This window comes from Psammomys obesus, unplaced genomic scaffold (genome assembly GCF_907164565.1).
Source record: "Psammomys obesus unplaced genomic scaffold, mPsaObe1.curated_primary_1811, whole genome shotgun sequence".
NCBI lineage: Eukaryota > Metazoa > Chordata > Mammalia > Rodentia > Muridae > Psammomys > Psammomys obesus.
The window spans coordinates 8,377,971-8,394,130 of NW_026590767.1; the positions used below are offsets into that span (position 1 = coordinate 8,377,971).

Here is a 16,160-nt window from a genome sequence, read left to right on the forward strand (position 1 = left end):
CCCCAGCTGTCCCAGGATTGCTGCACTCAGCTTCCAGTTCTGGCCAATGATAAAGGCCTAGGGGGTATGAGCCATGGCTCCCCTCTTGTTCTAGTTTCAGCTTGCTGCTATGTAAAACATCTTAACCAAAAGCAACTTAGAGGAGGAAAGGGTCTATTGGGCTTGTACTTCCGGGTCACAGTTCGTCATTGTGGGGAGTCAGGGCGGGAACCTGAAGCAGTAATGATGCTTGATGCTCACTCCCTCCCAGATTCGTGCTTGGCTGGTTTTCTTATACAGCCCAGGACTATCCTCCTAGGGATGTTGCTCCCCACAGTGAGCTCCTCCCTCGTGCATCAATTGGCAATCAAGACAGGCCAACAGATCAAGGTGTTTCTGCCACGTGACTGTGGGCTGTGTCAAGCTGACAGTTAAAGCTAACGATGACACTGCTGGGCCAGGTAGAGTGGTGTAGGCACAAGGCCTAGCAGCTATAGGTCCTGAGGAGACATTCCCAATGTCTCAACCTGACATGTGAACGTATTGTGGGCCAGACGTCACCGTTCTGAATTCTTCCAGTGGTGTCAGCTTTATTGGCTGACACTCTATTGGCTGGTCATACAGAGCTGGTGACTGTTATCCATTGACGAGTGTGCCTGGGCATGGATGGAGGGGTTCTGATGTGGTAGGACAGGCTCTCTGTGACAGAAAGTGTCTATGCAGATACCAAGACAGAGCTCCCTGGGCCTGAGTACGCTCTGCTTACCATGAACACTAGTAGCTCTTCTTCAGCTTGCCTGGAGGCAACCGTCTTGTCGACCACTCAGTATGAATGTATTTGTCCTGCACAGGGCCCCTTATGGCATGACTCTACTCTTATGTCAGGCCCACCCAAGCCTGGGGGTTTTGTAAAACTCTATTCCTCCTTCTAAAATGCCACTCCCCTGGCATCAGCCTTGTGGAATTTCAAGACGACAATATTTTAGGGAAAACCTCAGGAAACATTCTAGAAAGGAAAAAAAAAATACTATTCTAAATCAGGTTGATGTCACAGAAATAGGACCTGACCAACAAGAGACTTTCATCAGCCATAGTATGGGTAAGAATCCAAGGGGACAAACCTTTAGTGTCATAGAAGAATATTGTAAATTTGGGGTGTATGGTCAGTCAAAGAATTGGGTTTTTTTAAGCATCTAAGCTTCTCTGTGTGTATACTCATGTGTGTGCTGGTCTGTACACATGCATCTGTACATGTATGTGGTGGCCAGAGGTCAATCTCAAGTACCAGTCCTTAGAAGCTGGCTTTTTGAGATAGGGATTCTCACTGGCTACCTGGGCTTACTAGTGAGTCTCAGGGATCCTTCTGTATCTACCTCCCATGCTGGCAGTCAGAGCTCGGGCCACCAAGCCTGGCTTTGTACATGGGTATCTGGGCTCAAACTTGGGTTCTCAGGCTTTATTGACTAGACCTAGCCCTGAATGAAAGTTTTGTTTGTGTTTTTCTCACAACTTTCTTTTTTCATTTCTTTTCCTTTCCTTCCTTCCTTCCTTCCTTCCTTCCTTCCTTCCTTCCTTCCTTCCTTCCTTCCTTCCTTCCTTTCTTTCTTTCTTTCTTTCTTTCTTTCTTTCTTTCTTTCTTTCTTTCTTTCTTTCTTTCTTTTCAGACAAGGTTACACTATATAGCCCTATCTAGTCAGGGGCTCACTATGTAGACAAGGCTAGCCTTCAACTCTGCCTCCCACATACTGGGATTAAAGGCATGCATCACTGTGCCTGGCTCTCTGACAGCTGTCTTGAGGGCATACCCCAATAAATCCAGGAAGCTGAGGGAAAAAGGCACAGGGTCCAGAAATCAGCTATGCTACACTGAGCTGAAGAGGAAAAGTAATTCTAATCCGAGGACCAGGAATGTGGCCTGTACCCATCAGCACTAAGAATAATATAATGAAGAAGCTGGCTTCCTGCCTCACATCAGTGTGAAAGAATAAAGGCTGCTAATAAGGACAAGAGAAGCAAAGAGCTATGGAAGAGTACCCAGAACCCACACGAAACATCTTGGTGTTGCTTTGAGCAACTGAAAAGATGTAAAAAAAAAATCACATTAAGGATGACTCCTAGATTATTCCCCAACAGATACAAGTCTTAATGGTATAAGATTTTTATCCTCTTCCTGGACATGGAAAAGAATAATGCAGATGGTCGCGGATTTACGAAGGTTTAACTCATGATTTCTCAGCTTCATAGCTTTCAGCAGAGACTTACTTTAACTTTTGATACCTTTCTGGATTTGAGATTCAAGGTAAATACTTGCCTGTGATTCCATCCAGGAACTGATAACTGCCTAGTGTCCGGCCAGCCACTCGACCATGAAGAGAAGCCACAGCTGCTTTACAGTTTATTGTATTGTCAGCAATCCCCCCCCCAACATAAGTCACTTTATTTTTCTAGTATAAAAACCTTATATGGTAGCCATGGCTAGATCCTGGATCCATTGAACAGGGAGAAACTCTGGTGTGGTTTCTCATAAAATAGTCAGTGACGTATTGAGAAGGAGACTTAGAGAATACAGTCTCTTTCCAGAGGTTGGGGACCAAGTAGCATCAAACATATGCTACATATAGAGATGGCATCAAACATAGTCATGGCGAAGCTGCCCAGGGTTGCAGCCCCTGGCTGATGTGGAGCAGTCATCATACCAGCAATCAGCAACAGCTTCTTGGACACAGGAGCAGAGATGATTCCGGCTGCTCTGGGGTCAGGGAGGGGTTCACTAGCACAGAGCCATAGGGGCAAGTCAACTTGTTTGAGATGGTGTGGAGCTTGCCGATCTTGTTCCCCAAGAACCCTCTTCATGCAGGGACAACAGAAAGGTTGGCCTAGAGGACGGCTCCTCAGATGGCAGTGGTTACGTCCTTGGAACACTTAACCTTGAGACCAACATGACCATTGTAGTCCCCAGTAGGAACAAAAACCTTAAGCCTGGACCACTGGCCCAGCCAGAGTCCGATATTGTACTGACATGATCTTTAGAACCCTAAGGGATGCACAGAAGAAAAAGTCAGTAATTTCCGCTTCCTTGGTGGGCAGGGAGAACAGGCAAATTTCTTTCAGGGACTTGATCTTCATGTCCTTGACCAGGTAGCCCAGCCTGGCGGCAGGAATCCACTCTTTATCCTTTGTTTTACCTCCATGAGCTCCACAGCCTCAGCCATGGCCACTGCCTACACCATCACAACTACAACCTTGAAAACTGATGCTACATTTTCTGTGGAAGTCACTACAGATCCCCAGCCTGGTTCCCTCAACCCTTCAGGCCCTCCCGCTGCATCAGTGCCATCCACCATTTGGTGTTTTCCCATGGAAGAAAAAGCCAACAATCTGTTCACGATATTGTGTTTTGTGGTTTGATACCCTAACACATACAAATACACAAAGTATTAGATACTTTATTTGCAAAATGGTCTTTATGATATACTATTTCTGTCCAGTTGTAGGCTCTGGGTAGATTTAAGGTAGGCCTGGCTAGGATATTTGGCATTTGTGGTGATTCATGTGGACTGTCAACTTCACAGGACCTGGAATTGGCTAGGACACAAGCCTCCAGGTACACCTGTGGGGTCTTGTTTAGACGAGGCTAGCGTCTGGGCCATGCCTATGCTTTACTTTTGTGCTTAGGTTAATTAAGGTAGGAAGACTCACCCTAAAAGAGGGCAGCGTCATGTCCTGGGCTCTGGTCCTGATCTCAGCATAGAAAGAAGGAAGCACTCGTCACTCTCTGCTTCCTGACTACAGATGCCTCCTGCCTCCACACCTTCTCTGCCATGGTGTACCTTGGAACTGGGAACCAAAATAAACACTCTCTTCCTTTAAGATGTTTTTGTCATGGTGTTTGATCACGGCAATTAAACGACTAATATAGTATGTTAGGTATACAATACCAAATGAATTCTTGACTTGTAGTATTTTTAATCTGTGTTGAGGGCTTGTTTATATAACCCCATTGTAAATAGTAGCATCTGCATTTATAAAATCATAATAAGAGTCTGCTGGCTGTGGAACTACAGCTGATTTCAGAGGTGACAAAAGTACAGGTTCAGAAGGGAGAGTCAAGCACCCCTTCTCTGGTTCCTTATTATGTGTAACTCCTCCCTCCCTTCATCCACTGACTGTTTTCTCTAGGTTCTATCACTCCTGTATCTTTCAGCCACCAATTTTGGTTGGGTTTTTGTCTTCTCCAAACAGGAGAGTGATCCTTGTGAGCGCAGGGTGTTGTGTTTTATTTACGCTATGCAGGGCTTTGCATGCTGTGGCTGCCTACCATGCCTTGAGTGAATGAGCTCTGGGCCAAGCGGAGGTAAAGACTGCACTCAGGCTTACCCAAGAGCTCTAGCTCTGAGCTCAGCCTTACCCTGTCACCTGACCCCCAGGAGCTCTGTGGTGACCCACTGCTGGCCAAGCAGAAATGGAGGTGTCTGCACATGATTCCAAGCTATTAAGGAAAAGCTGGAAGAGCTAAAAATAATACAACTAACGCAATTAAAGGGATGATGGAGGAAGTGAAAATGACTTGTCTTCTCGTTCATCCTGGGACACCGAGTAGAAATTGTCTAAAATTGGTCAATCCTGAAGCAGCAGTAAAAGCATTTTATTTAGAAATATGGCGGCAACAACAAGTTCTGAAAACATAAACTGTTAAAATGGCCTCTCCTGAGAGCTGGGCGCGGGGCGGGCAATGGTTCTTTTTCATTTAATATCAGTCTACATTGCCTTAATATTTTTACTTTGTGTGTTTATTACTTTATAATTTTAAAAATGTGTGGGGAAAGCCATGTCTGCAGACTTCAATATCTTTGCTTCCTGTAAAAATGTCTTCACTTATTTATGATTTAGTATTATGCCACTGGACTTTATAGAGGGTCAATATAAAAAATGAACATCTGAAGAGAACATCTGTATTGTTTGAAAACTGCAATAAAAGGCATTCGTGCCCATTATGTCCCCTAATGTCCCTTACATGAGGATTCATGCTGCAAACTTCCAGAACTTCTCACCTGAAGAAAGTTTGCCTCGGCAGGGGAAAAATATTTACCGAGGAGATGAAGGACAAAGGGTTGACTTCTTCTTGCAGACTTTATCAAGTTAGTAAGAAAAACTCCTAAATATTCCAATGGAGAAAGGAGGGAGGGGATGTCTCACCAAAGAGGAAAATTAAAACAGCTAAATAAAACATGATTAATCTTTTTTATTTCTAGCAAGGAAGGTTGCAGAGGAAAGGGCACAAATAGCAATGAAGATGGATGGAGATCTGGAGCCTGGGCTCTGAAGACAGTGGTGTTACCGTCCGCTGCCCAACTGATATAACAAGACCAAATTTGTGTGTGTGTGTGTGTGTGTGTGTGTGTGTGTGTGTACGTACGTACAGGGTTCTCACTGATCCTGAACCCACTGGCCTGCTTTAAAAACCACATGATTAGGCCAGGCACCATGACACAGGCCTTTATCCTAGATCTTGGAGGGCAGAAACAGGTGGATATCTGATTCTGAGGCTTGTCTGTCTACATAGCAAGTTCCAGACCAACCAGGGCTACAGAGTGAGACCTGTCTCAAAAACAAAACCAACCTCACAAATATCACAGCCCAGATTTGAATGGCTCCATTTCAGCTGGATTGGCTGGCTACTGAGCTCCTGGGATCAGCCTGTCTGCCCCCCCCAGGGCTGGGGTTACAGGCACACACAGCAATGGCTGGCTTTAAAACAGGTGTCAGAGATTTGAACTCAGATCCTCTAACTTTCACAGCAAATTATCTTAACCATCAAGCCATCTCTTTAGTTCCTTCAAAAAGTGTTTTTAACTCTTTCCGTTCTCTTTGGTTCTTGCCACTGTGTCTCAGGAGCATTCGAAGGCTGCCGAGCACCAATCACCATGCCTCGGAAACTTGAGGAAATCAGGGATTTTCTGCTCACAGCTCAGAAGAAGGATGCCAAATCTGTCAAGATTGAGAAGAACAAGAATAATGTGAAGTTCAAGGTTCGCTGCAGCAGGTAACTTTATACTCTTGTCATCACAGACAAGGAGAAGGAAGAGAAGCTGAAGCAGTCCCTACTCCCTTATTTGGCCACGAAGGTGCTGAATGAACCAGTCCTCAGCATTTGACTATTATAAACCCTGGAAAGGCAGAAAAGGGGGGGGGTTTAAAAGACTCCTGTGAAAGGTTGGGTGTACACCTGCCTCAGTGGGCATAGCACAAGTCAGAATGTCACCTTGCCAAGCAGAAGTTCCTATCTGGGCTGTGATATTTGTGTGGTTTCTTTTGTTTTTGAGACAGGTCTCACTATCTATCCCTGGTTGGCTTGGAACTTGCTATGTAGCTAGACTAGTCTCACAATCCGATATCCACCTGCTTCTGCCTCCTAAGTTCTGGGATGAAGGCATGTGCCACTGCTCTGGCCTATCCATGTGGTTCTGTTTTGTATTTGTCTTTCTTTTTTTTTTTTTTTTAACTTTTTATTGGTTGGTTCTTTGTGAATTTCACATCATGCACCCTAATCCTACTCACCTTCCCCTCCCCTTGTACTCTCCCTCCACCCTTGCAACCTCCCCCACCCAACAGAGAAAAAAAGTCTCATTATGGGAGCTGTAGCATATCTCAGTGGGTCCTATAGTATACCCTTTTGTCCACACTTCTTTGCTTGCAAATGTTCATTGCAATGGCTAGTTGGACTGGTATGAGGCCTCTGGCTTCTGCTATACTCTCAGAACTGGAACCTCACTGGGACTCCTCTCAGATATGCTGCTGTTGCCCTGTGCCGTGGAGAACCTGTAGTTCTGGATCTGTAGGACCAGCTCTCTCATCCCCTCCAGCAGTTCATCGATGGGGTAGATGTTGGGGTGGACCAATTCAAAGCCCTGGACCCGGGTCTGGGTGGTAGCTGAGCTCAGAGCTGCTCTCCTGCTCTCATGCCCTTTGGGCCAGCTCACCAGCAACCCCTGAAACCAGGGTCAGCTCTGCCCTGATGCCCACACAAGGTGCAGGGCCTGCTCTCCTGAGTTTTGCCTCTGGTGAAGGACATGGCCAGTTCTCTCACTCTTGTGATCCCTGGGCCAGCTCTCCTGCTTGCTATAGGTGGTGAGGGATGAAGGAGGGAAGGAGAGCATTTCTCCCCTGCCCACCCCACCACACAGCAGGCAGGGTCAGCTCTCCTGCTCTCACACCCTTGGGGGCTGGCTCACCCACAACCCCCATGTTCAGGACCAGCTCTACTATGCTGTTCAAATTAGGTGCGGGCCCCGCTCTCCCAATTGCTGCAGTAGGCAAGGCAGGGCCAACTCTCCTGCTCTGATGACCTCAAGGCCAGCTTTCCTGCCTGCCACAGGTGGTAAGGGGTGAGGGAGGGGGCATTTCTTCCTCACCCATGTCACCCCCATGTGGTTTTTAAGCAGGCCAGTGGGTTCAGGGTTCAGAGTTAATGCATTTTTCAAAACCAAAAGAGTTTGAAATCTCGTAACTACTTACATGTGTGGGTTAGGACTGCTAGATGTGATCATAGGACTTTACTTGAAGACAGGCCCTTAGAGGACAAGAAATATGAATAGGCCCCTGGGTTGTAGGTAGGACATGGGCAGCAGTGAACCCAGGCTGGGCAGTGGCACTCTAACCTGGTCACCCTGATCAAAGACTCCAGGGGTGAGTAAGAGTGTTGAAAAGTATTCAGAGAGACTCTGAATCTCATTGGCCCAGAACCTATGCTGGGTCATGGAAATCCCCAGTACAGAGTGACAACTACAACTGATAAGTCTCCAAGGCAGAGGTACACGCATTGGGCAGCCCTTCTGGCTCTAGAGCACACCAGCAAGGAGGGGCTGGCACACAGGGCCTTCAGAGCCAGGCTGTGGGTACGTGACAAGTCAGGGACCAGAGGATCTCACGTGAGGCCTGTGAGCAAGCACCTTTCTGTTTATAGAGATGCCTCATATCCTGAGACTTCTCCTTCTGAGTTTAGACAACAACTTCCTGCTCTGCAGGACCTAACCTGATTCCACAGGGTGATGGGCATGGGGGTGGGGGATGGGGTGGCTCTGACTGGAACTGAAAACCTCAGCCATTTAAGTGAGGGGACATTTTTTTTCCTCTCCTTGTACTAAATAGAATGTCTTTCAAATTCCTGCCCACCTGGAACCTGAGTGTGACCCTGCTTGGAGACAGGGTCTCAGCGTAGGTAATCATCTACCATAGATTTATTCTTACTTGTAATGCACTCTGATCTAATGATTCTCTTTCTAAGGAAACAGGACACACACAGAGAAACACCCCGGGAAAACGCCATGTGACAGCAGAAAGACTGGAGGATGAGTACTCAAGCAAGGAGTGCTGGGAAACTCCAACAAAGTCTGGAATAGAAGCAAGGAGAGATGCCACCATGAGAGCCCTCCTACAGAGCAAAACCTCCCACTGAGTTCGGACTTCTGACTTCCAGAGGTAAGGAGTAACTTTCTATTCAGGGTTAGTCCCTGACAGGTGGTTTCACTTTTGTGGTTTACTTTACATGTGATCAGCCCTGATTTGAAGATATTAGGTAGGAAATTGAGGAAATAAACCATTTCTATGTTTTAAATTGCACACCATTCTCAGTAGTGTGATGAAATCTCTTCAGCCTCCCACTGTTTCTGATTTGGGATACAAATCATCTCTCTGTCTCGGGTCTCCACTCTGTATGCAATACCAGCCCATTAGTCACTTAGCATCCGTCAAGGTTATCAGATCTACTGTTTTTGTGACATAAGATTTTATTTTATGTAATAACAGCTCCCATCTTTTAAAACTAAATTACCATAGCGTATTTGTATAATTACTCTATTTCATTTCTTATTATTAATCCCTTGCTCTGCCTAATCTGTAAGTTAAAGACCATAGGAACACATGCACAAGAAGTAACAAAATGCAAGTAGGGGTTGGTATTACTGCTCATCCTCTGTGGAGCTTGGATAAGGGGCACAACTGTATTAAAACCACTCATGTGCTTTCTTTTGTCACAAAGCCCAGAAAATGGATGCACTTTTCCAACAATTCTAGGATGGGCTGACAGCTCCCACTAATGTGTCTGTCTCTTGGTCTGCAGAGGCAAGAACGGACCAATCAACTGCAGACCAATCAACTATTCTTTAAGAAGCCTACTTGGGAGTGTCCCTCTCAGGTCTGCACAGGACTCCTGCCATGATCCTGGCTATTCCCACCCTAGAGCGATGCAGGAGACCGGGTCTGCTATAAGCTATAGTTCCAGCTGGGATAAAGAAGATGGGAGAAGACCCAGTCTGACTGCTCCACCCTCCTCAATACAGGTGTCTGTGGCCTGAGAGGTGAGGCCCTGTCTTGGTCACTGTTCTACTGCTGTGAAGAGACACCATGAGTGTGGCAATTCTTATAAAGGAAGGCATGTAATTGGGGTTCGCTTGCAGTTTCAGGGTTTAGTGCATTGTCGTCAAGGTGGGGAGCCTGGAGGCACCCAGGCAGACACGGTGCTGGAAAAATAGCTGGGAGTTCTACATTCGGATCCACCATGGGCATCGGTTGAGCTTTTGAAACCTCAAAGCCCACCCCAGGTAACTTACTTCCTCCAACAAAGCCACACTTCCTAATCCTTTCAAATAGTGCCACTCCCTGGGCATTAAATATAAGGACCTATGGGGGCCATTCTCATTCAAACCAGGACAGGCCCCATGGCTCCTGAGGCCTACCTGGCGGAGGGGGCTGGGTCACTGGAAGGAGTCCACCCTCTGATTCGCCTGCTGAAGGGAGCAGAGGCAGCATACAATGCAAGCCACAGTGCCCCCTCTTTAGTGGTTTTATACCAGAGAAGGTGACAAAAATGCTAGCTGTAGCATGAGATGTAGTTTGGCCCTGTTTAACAAAGTCATCAAATGAGCAGGTGTTGCAATGTCATCACAGCCCATCTGATACCCAGGGAGTCCAGAAGTGCCCAGAAACCTTCTATGCTTAGATGTGGCCTTGCCCCTTTAGTCTTTGCCATGTCATATCAAAGAGAGCCTTTGACCGTTGAGAGTCACCTGTCACTCCTGGTAAAGCATGAGGGATTCAGTGCCATCATCCAGCCCCTTTGCTGTCCACTCCACTTGGCAAAATGATCTAGAATTACTGGGTTATTCTTGGCTACAGTTTGGGAGACTGTGTTACCACTTAGCCCATATGAACAGTAAAAGCAACCCAACTCTTGCCAGTGGAGGAAAATTTAAGTCAGAATTTCAATCCCATGCATCAAAGCCAAGCAGGTGCACCCCTGCCATGATGACGGGCAGAGGTGGCCCTTCAGAGATCCTGCATAGCAGCTATGCCTTGTGGAGAAGGATGCTGGGTAGTCATCACCTCCCAGAGTTCCAGAAATACCAGACAGGTGGATTGTCCGTGCGGTTTGACCACTGAGCTCACAGAATGACACATAGGAAAGGTGTATCTCAGTGCGGCAAAGGTAATGGGCTACCAGGAGGCCTGGAGAAACAGGTTCCATCTGTGTTTCCTGGCAATACAGGTGCCCCAGACCACAGGAACAATGATCTCACCAAAAGCACAGTGTAAACTGGAAAATGCAGAGAAAAGAATTGTTTGCTCGCACATCACTACAATAACCATGTGGTATACCCGTGTTAACAGAAAACTACTCAGTCATAAAAAGAGATAAAGGATTGATCTATACCACACTGTAGAGGAACCCTGCAGGCAGTCTGCCAGGGATTAGGAGCCTAACTCAAGGTTCAGTTAGAGATGCCGTCTCGAGGGAATCGAGTGAAGAGTGATAGCGCAAGACACCCCACATCATCCTCTAGCCTCTGCTCGGCTATGCACAAGTCTGTGCACCTGTGCGCACACCCTCAGAAGATAGGAGCACATGGGCTACCTGCCTATGAGCAAACTCAGTGCCTGTGATCTGACTGCACGAGCTCAATCTTGCATGTGGCAGCAGGCAGAAAGGCGAACACATGCACACACACATGCACACATTCTGGATGGCATTGCAGGCAGGTTTTGGAAAGCCCTTCGTGGGCTGTGTGTCAATTGTATTGTTCTGAGAGGGCATGGGTCCTTGGATCCTTGGAACATGGCGAGACACAAAGGACCATCTCCTCTCCTTCAGCAGAGTACTCAGGCGCCAGCTCTGTGGCACTGGGTCAGAGACAGGACGGGGGAGTGTGGTGGTTTGAATGAGAATGTCCTTCATGGGCTCATATACTTGAATGCTTAGTTCTCAGTTGGTGAAACTGTTTGGCAAGGATTTGGTGTGGCCTTGTTAGAGGGGTGTGTCACCGGGTGTGGGTCTTAAGGTTTCAGAAGCCCACACTATTCCCAGTTAGCTCGGTCTGCCTCCTGTTTGTGGGTCAGATGTAAGCTCTCAGCTACTGTTCCAGCACTATGCCTGCTTTCCTGTTGCCACGCAACCCACCATGATGGTCACTGAATCATCCTGTGAAACTAGAAGTCCTGTAAAATCTTTCTTGTATATGTCACCTTGGTCATGGTGTTTTGTCACACCAATAGAAAATAACCAAGGGAGCATCGTGGGAAATTAACATGTGCCAAGCATTCTGCCTTCCAAGGCCTGAGACTGGCATGGGTATCAGACTTCCAGGATCTCAGCCTTGTTTCTGCCAGGCTCCTACACAGTGGGCTCTGAGGAAAACGTGACAGCAGCTGGGCAGAGTGCAAGGAGATCCCAGCCTCATGGGTAAGAGGGGAGGTCTGGTGGCCTAGGGCCACTCTGCACGTACTCTGCCTAGACTTGGCTTCTTCCCACTGCTTTTACCTTTGATCTGGAGTTTGGGGTGAAAAACACCTTCCTGGCATATTTAGGATCACACCCAACCCAATGTAAAGGTACGACTGCCCTCCCCCTAAGTTCTTCTTTGGAGGATCTCTGAAACCCACAGGTTCTCGTACAGACCAGCCAAGGACATCAGTGAGGGGGGCTCCCAGAGCAGGGCCAGACAGGGAAGCCCTGGGCCAGCTGGGGCTGATAATGAGGCTGGTGGTGGTTGGTACCACGTCAGCTCTCTGAGGTGCCTGGCATGAACCACCAGGCCTTCTGAGATGTGACTGGGTCTGTCACCCAGAGCAGCTACTCTATTGGCGATCCTGGGTGTACAAAGACTCTAGCTAGTCACTGAAATTCCTAAAGTGAAGGAATGGTGACAGCAGGGCTTCTTGGTACAGAGGGCTCAAAGCAGTGATGCCCAGTGACCACAGACCTGAAGTATTAGGGGGAAAGCTTCTGGTCCAGGGACACTCGTGTCTCTGCCCTGTCAGCCAGCTGCCACAAACAGCTGGGAATCAAGCATTCAGAGAGCCCTCTCTCCCCATCTGTGGGCCAGTGAGAGCAGTAGTAATAATAATGTCCCCATTCAGGGATGCCGAGACGTGCTCACAGGAAGGTTTTTGTCCACCTCAAAACCCAGACATAAAGCACAGAGCTAAAGCACACTTGGGCTACAACTCAACTAGGGGATTGGGTTGCAGAAGCCACACAGCCGGCCACAAGCCTGAGCTGTTTCCTGGAAGATAATTACTTTATACTTATAAAAATAAGTGGTTCACTAGAAGGTTCTTATTTTATACCCAATTTCAGGTTTTTCCTATTATGTGGTGTGTTCTTAGATGAGGGTGGAAGCAGTTCTTCAAAAGCAAAAATCCTGTGGGTAACCTCTGCTCTACCCTTGGTGGCTTCAATTTTGCATGGCTCTCATGTTCGGGTCATGACCCCAGCCACCCTGAGTCCAAGGGGATGGACAGATGTACTGGGAGGAGGAGGTAACAAATGTGGGGTGAGAGTTACTGTGACCTACCTTGTTCCCGTGTTGCCCTGTGCCCTTGCCCTTTGGTCTTCTGACTGCCCTTAGACTCCCAGGTGTCTGGAAGACCATTGAAAACCTGCTAGTCCCCACTCCTCTCCTTGGGAGCAAATTGTAATTTCCTTGGGGTCCACTCAGAGTCCCTTAAACTTGCTGAGAGCCATCTAGGAACCTGGAAGGAAGGAGACTGCTTGCACGGGAGTGTGGGGCAGCTTGGTTGATGGGAGAACCTTCAGTGTGAGCAATTCATCCTGTCCCCTCCCCCTCTGACCTGTCAGCTGTCATTGTGGAAGGGTTTTGTGCAGGGCCACACAAATATCTAAGACATTCATCTAAAAGAGCCCCAGGGGCAGTTTTCAGAGAAAAACAGGAAAGACTTTAGAAACAGGGCGGTTCCATATACCAGAGTAATGAATCCAACCGAAGGGTGAGGTATTGATTTAGCTTCACCTGAGAGGGGCTCTAGATGGTCCAGGGGAGCGTGCTTCCGGTTTAAAAATCTCCTAATGGATATGCCAATTTTAACTGATTTCCCCTGGCTACACCTAAATCTCTCCTTCAGACCATACTGTGTGGCTTGTCTGTCGTGTGGGAAACGGGGTTAGAGGGACATAGTCACCACTTTCCAAATAAGCCTTCCTTCTAGGCTGACTGGCCTGTCATTTTGCATGCTGGGTCCCAGGGCCTGGGCAGCCATGGGAGCTGGGAGGTGGATGGATCGAAGAGCTCTTATTAGGGAAGCTCCTCCCAAAGCCATCTGAGATTGGTACTTGGCTTAGGATCCTATGTAGATTTAAGTTTTATAACAATTTAACTTCCCTTTTTCAAATAAAAGCTATGAAGCCCGGAGCAAGGAAATGAGCTATCAAGGGTCTCACAGCAGCAGCAGTGCTGGCAACAAGCAGCCCTGGGCACCTTGTCTATGTCAGACACTGCTCTGAACTCTCCTATTAACCCACTTAAGCCCCCCCACACACACACACAAAAACCATGATGGTACCCACACTTTATAAAAGGGGAAAGAGAGATACATAGACAGGAGGCTGAGAAACTCTCCCAGGGCCTCAGGGGTGGTAAGATCCTCTGAGCTCACCCCACTGTAAGGAGAGGCTGTCTGCTGACTCCTTCTATATGATTCCCCCTCCATCCCTACAGGCAGGTCAAGGCTGCTCAGCAGTGTGGGGTTCTCACTGAGCCTAGCTGAGGTGCACCAGGAAAACAGGGCTTCCCTGTGTGGCTCTGACCTTCATGAAGTACTGATGGGATGACCAGTGGCCTCCCAGGCAGAAATTTTGGAAACATGGTAGCACTCAGGGTTGGGCCTGCCTGCACGCATCTCTTGAGCTCAGGGAGAGTCACCAGTGTGAGTCTTTGGGACTCTCATCACACACAGCACATGTCTGTGTCTTATTGATTCCATTACCTTGCTGAGCAAGATTCCCCAGAACTGCACCACAATGTTTCCTAGTCCGGCTGACGACGACTCCCTTAAGGTGTATTAATAGTTGAATAAGTTGTTCTTAAGGTGCTCCTACTTATGAAATAAGCCATAATAAGCACACAATAGTGTCCCACGGAGCATCATATGTGCCAAAATGTATAGATTCTGCCCATTGAACATTGTGGTGGTTTGCATGAGAATGGCCCATATTGGCTCATGTATTTGAATGCTTAGTCACTAGGGAGTGGAACAGTTTAAAAGGATTAGAAGGATTAGAAGGCACAGCCTTGTTGGAGTAGAGGTGGCCCTGTTGTTGGAGGAATTGTGTCATTGGGGGTGAGTTTTGAGGTTTCAAAAACCTATGTTGTGTTCTTTCTGTCTCTGTGTCTCTGTCTCTCTCTTTCTCCCTACAGATCAGGATATAGCTCTCAGCTATGATTCAGCACCCTATGTGCTGCCATGCTCCCCGCCATGGTGATAATGGACTAAGCCTCTGAAACTGTAAGCAAGCCCCAATTAAATGCTTTCTCTCATAGGAGTTGCCTTGGTCATGGTGTCTTTTCACAGCAACAGAACAATGACTAAGACGGAAGTTGACACAAAAAGTGGGGTATTGTTGTGCCTAACCATGGTGCTTGTTGGTAAAATGTGGACTTTGGGGCTTTGGATTAGGAAAGCACTTGAACACTTTAAGTAAAACTTAATGAGCCATACTAGTAGGAGCATGGAATACAGTGACTACAGTGAATAAAGGAGGCAATGTAAATTATGATGTCCCTGAACTCAGCAGCTGGCTCTCTGATCACTTCCCCCAAAGGGGAGCCTCACCAGGCCGCAGAAGAAGACAATGCAGCCACTCCTGATGAGACCTGATAGACTAGGATCAAAGGGAAGGGGAGGAGGACCTCCCCTATCAGTGGACTTGGGGAGGAGCATGGGAGGAGTTAAGGGAGGGAGGGTGGGATTGGGAGGGGATTAGGAAGGGGGCCACAACTCAGATACAAAGTGAATAAACTGTAATTAATAAAACAATAAATACATTAAAAATTTATGATGTCCCTGCTCAAGAAGTTTCAGAGGAGATGAATATTTCTTGAAATATTTTGGCAAAGAATGTAGCTGCTTTTTGCCCTTGTTCTAGAAATCTGCCTGAGGCTAAATTGAAAACTTTTTAAATAATGGAATTGGCAAAGAAGATTTTAAGATAGTCGAGTATTGACCGTGTTTTGTGGTTATTAGTGGTCATTATTATGCAGATCTATAATGAAAAGAAACAAGCAAGACAAAGAAAAATACAAAATGTGCCGTTTGAGGAGAAGGGGAGCTCCAGAAAATGTAATGGAGTTAAGTCCAGTGCTCAAGGAGATGAAATATTGAAATAAAAGCTTGATGCTAAATGGAATAAAGAAAGTAGTGATCTCAGAGCAGTACTTCACCCAGCTTTAGAGTCAAGGATACAAGAAAGGAGTTATCGAATCTCCCTCCATGGCTAAGGTAAGCCACTGATCCTGGCGTGTGTCCCTACATGGAGGCTCAGAAAGCCATTGTGCGAAGCTGTGAAGGTGAAGCCTGGGTTATACTGGAGAACCCAAGGTGTTAGAGATGCCAAGTGGTAGGATCCCTGCCAGGGAAAGTTGCAGACCATTTATGGAAGCAGCCGAAGAGAAAGAAGTGTTGCAGTTAACAAAGCTGAAAAGAGCTGATGAGCTAAAAGCACATTGACATCAGACATGGAGATGCAGAATTTGGAGTTTGCCCAGCTGGTGTTTGGTCTTGCTTTGGTCCAGTATTTCCTCATTATGCTCCATCTTCTCCCTTTTGGAATGGTAATGCATATTCTGTACCATTTTGTGTTAGAGGTATGTGATCCCTTTTTCAATATTGAT

At 47.1% G+C, this 16,160-nt stretch overlaps 1 pseudogene; it reads left to right on the forward strand.

The window, feature by feature from the left end:
- Window positions 1-5,903: 5,903 nt before the first annotated feature.
- Window positions 5,904-6,134, forward strand: LOC129678157 (60S ribosomal protein L38-like; annotated as a pseudogene).
- The last annotated feature ends 10,026 nt before the right edge of the window (window positions 6,135-16,160 follow it).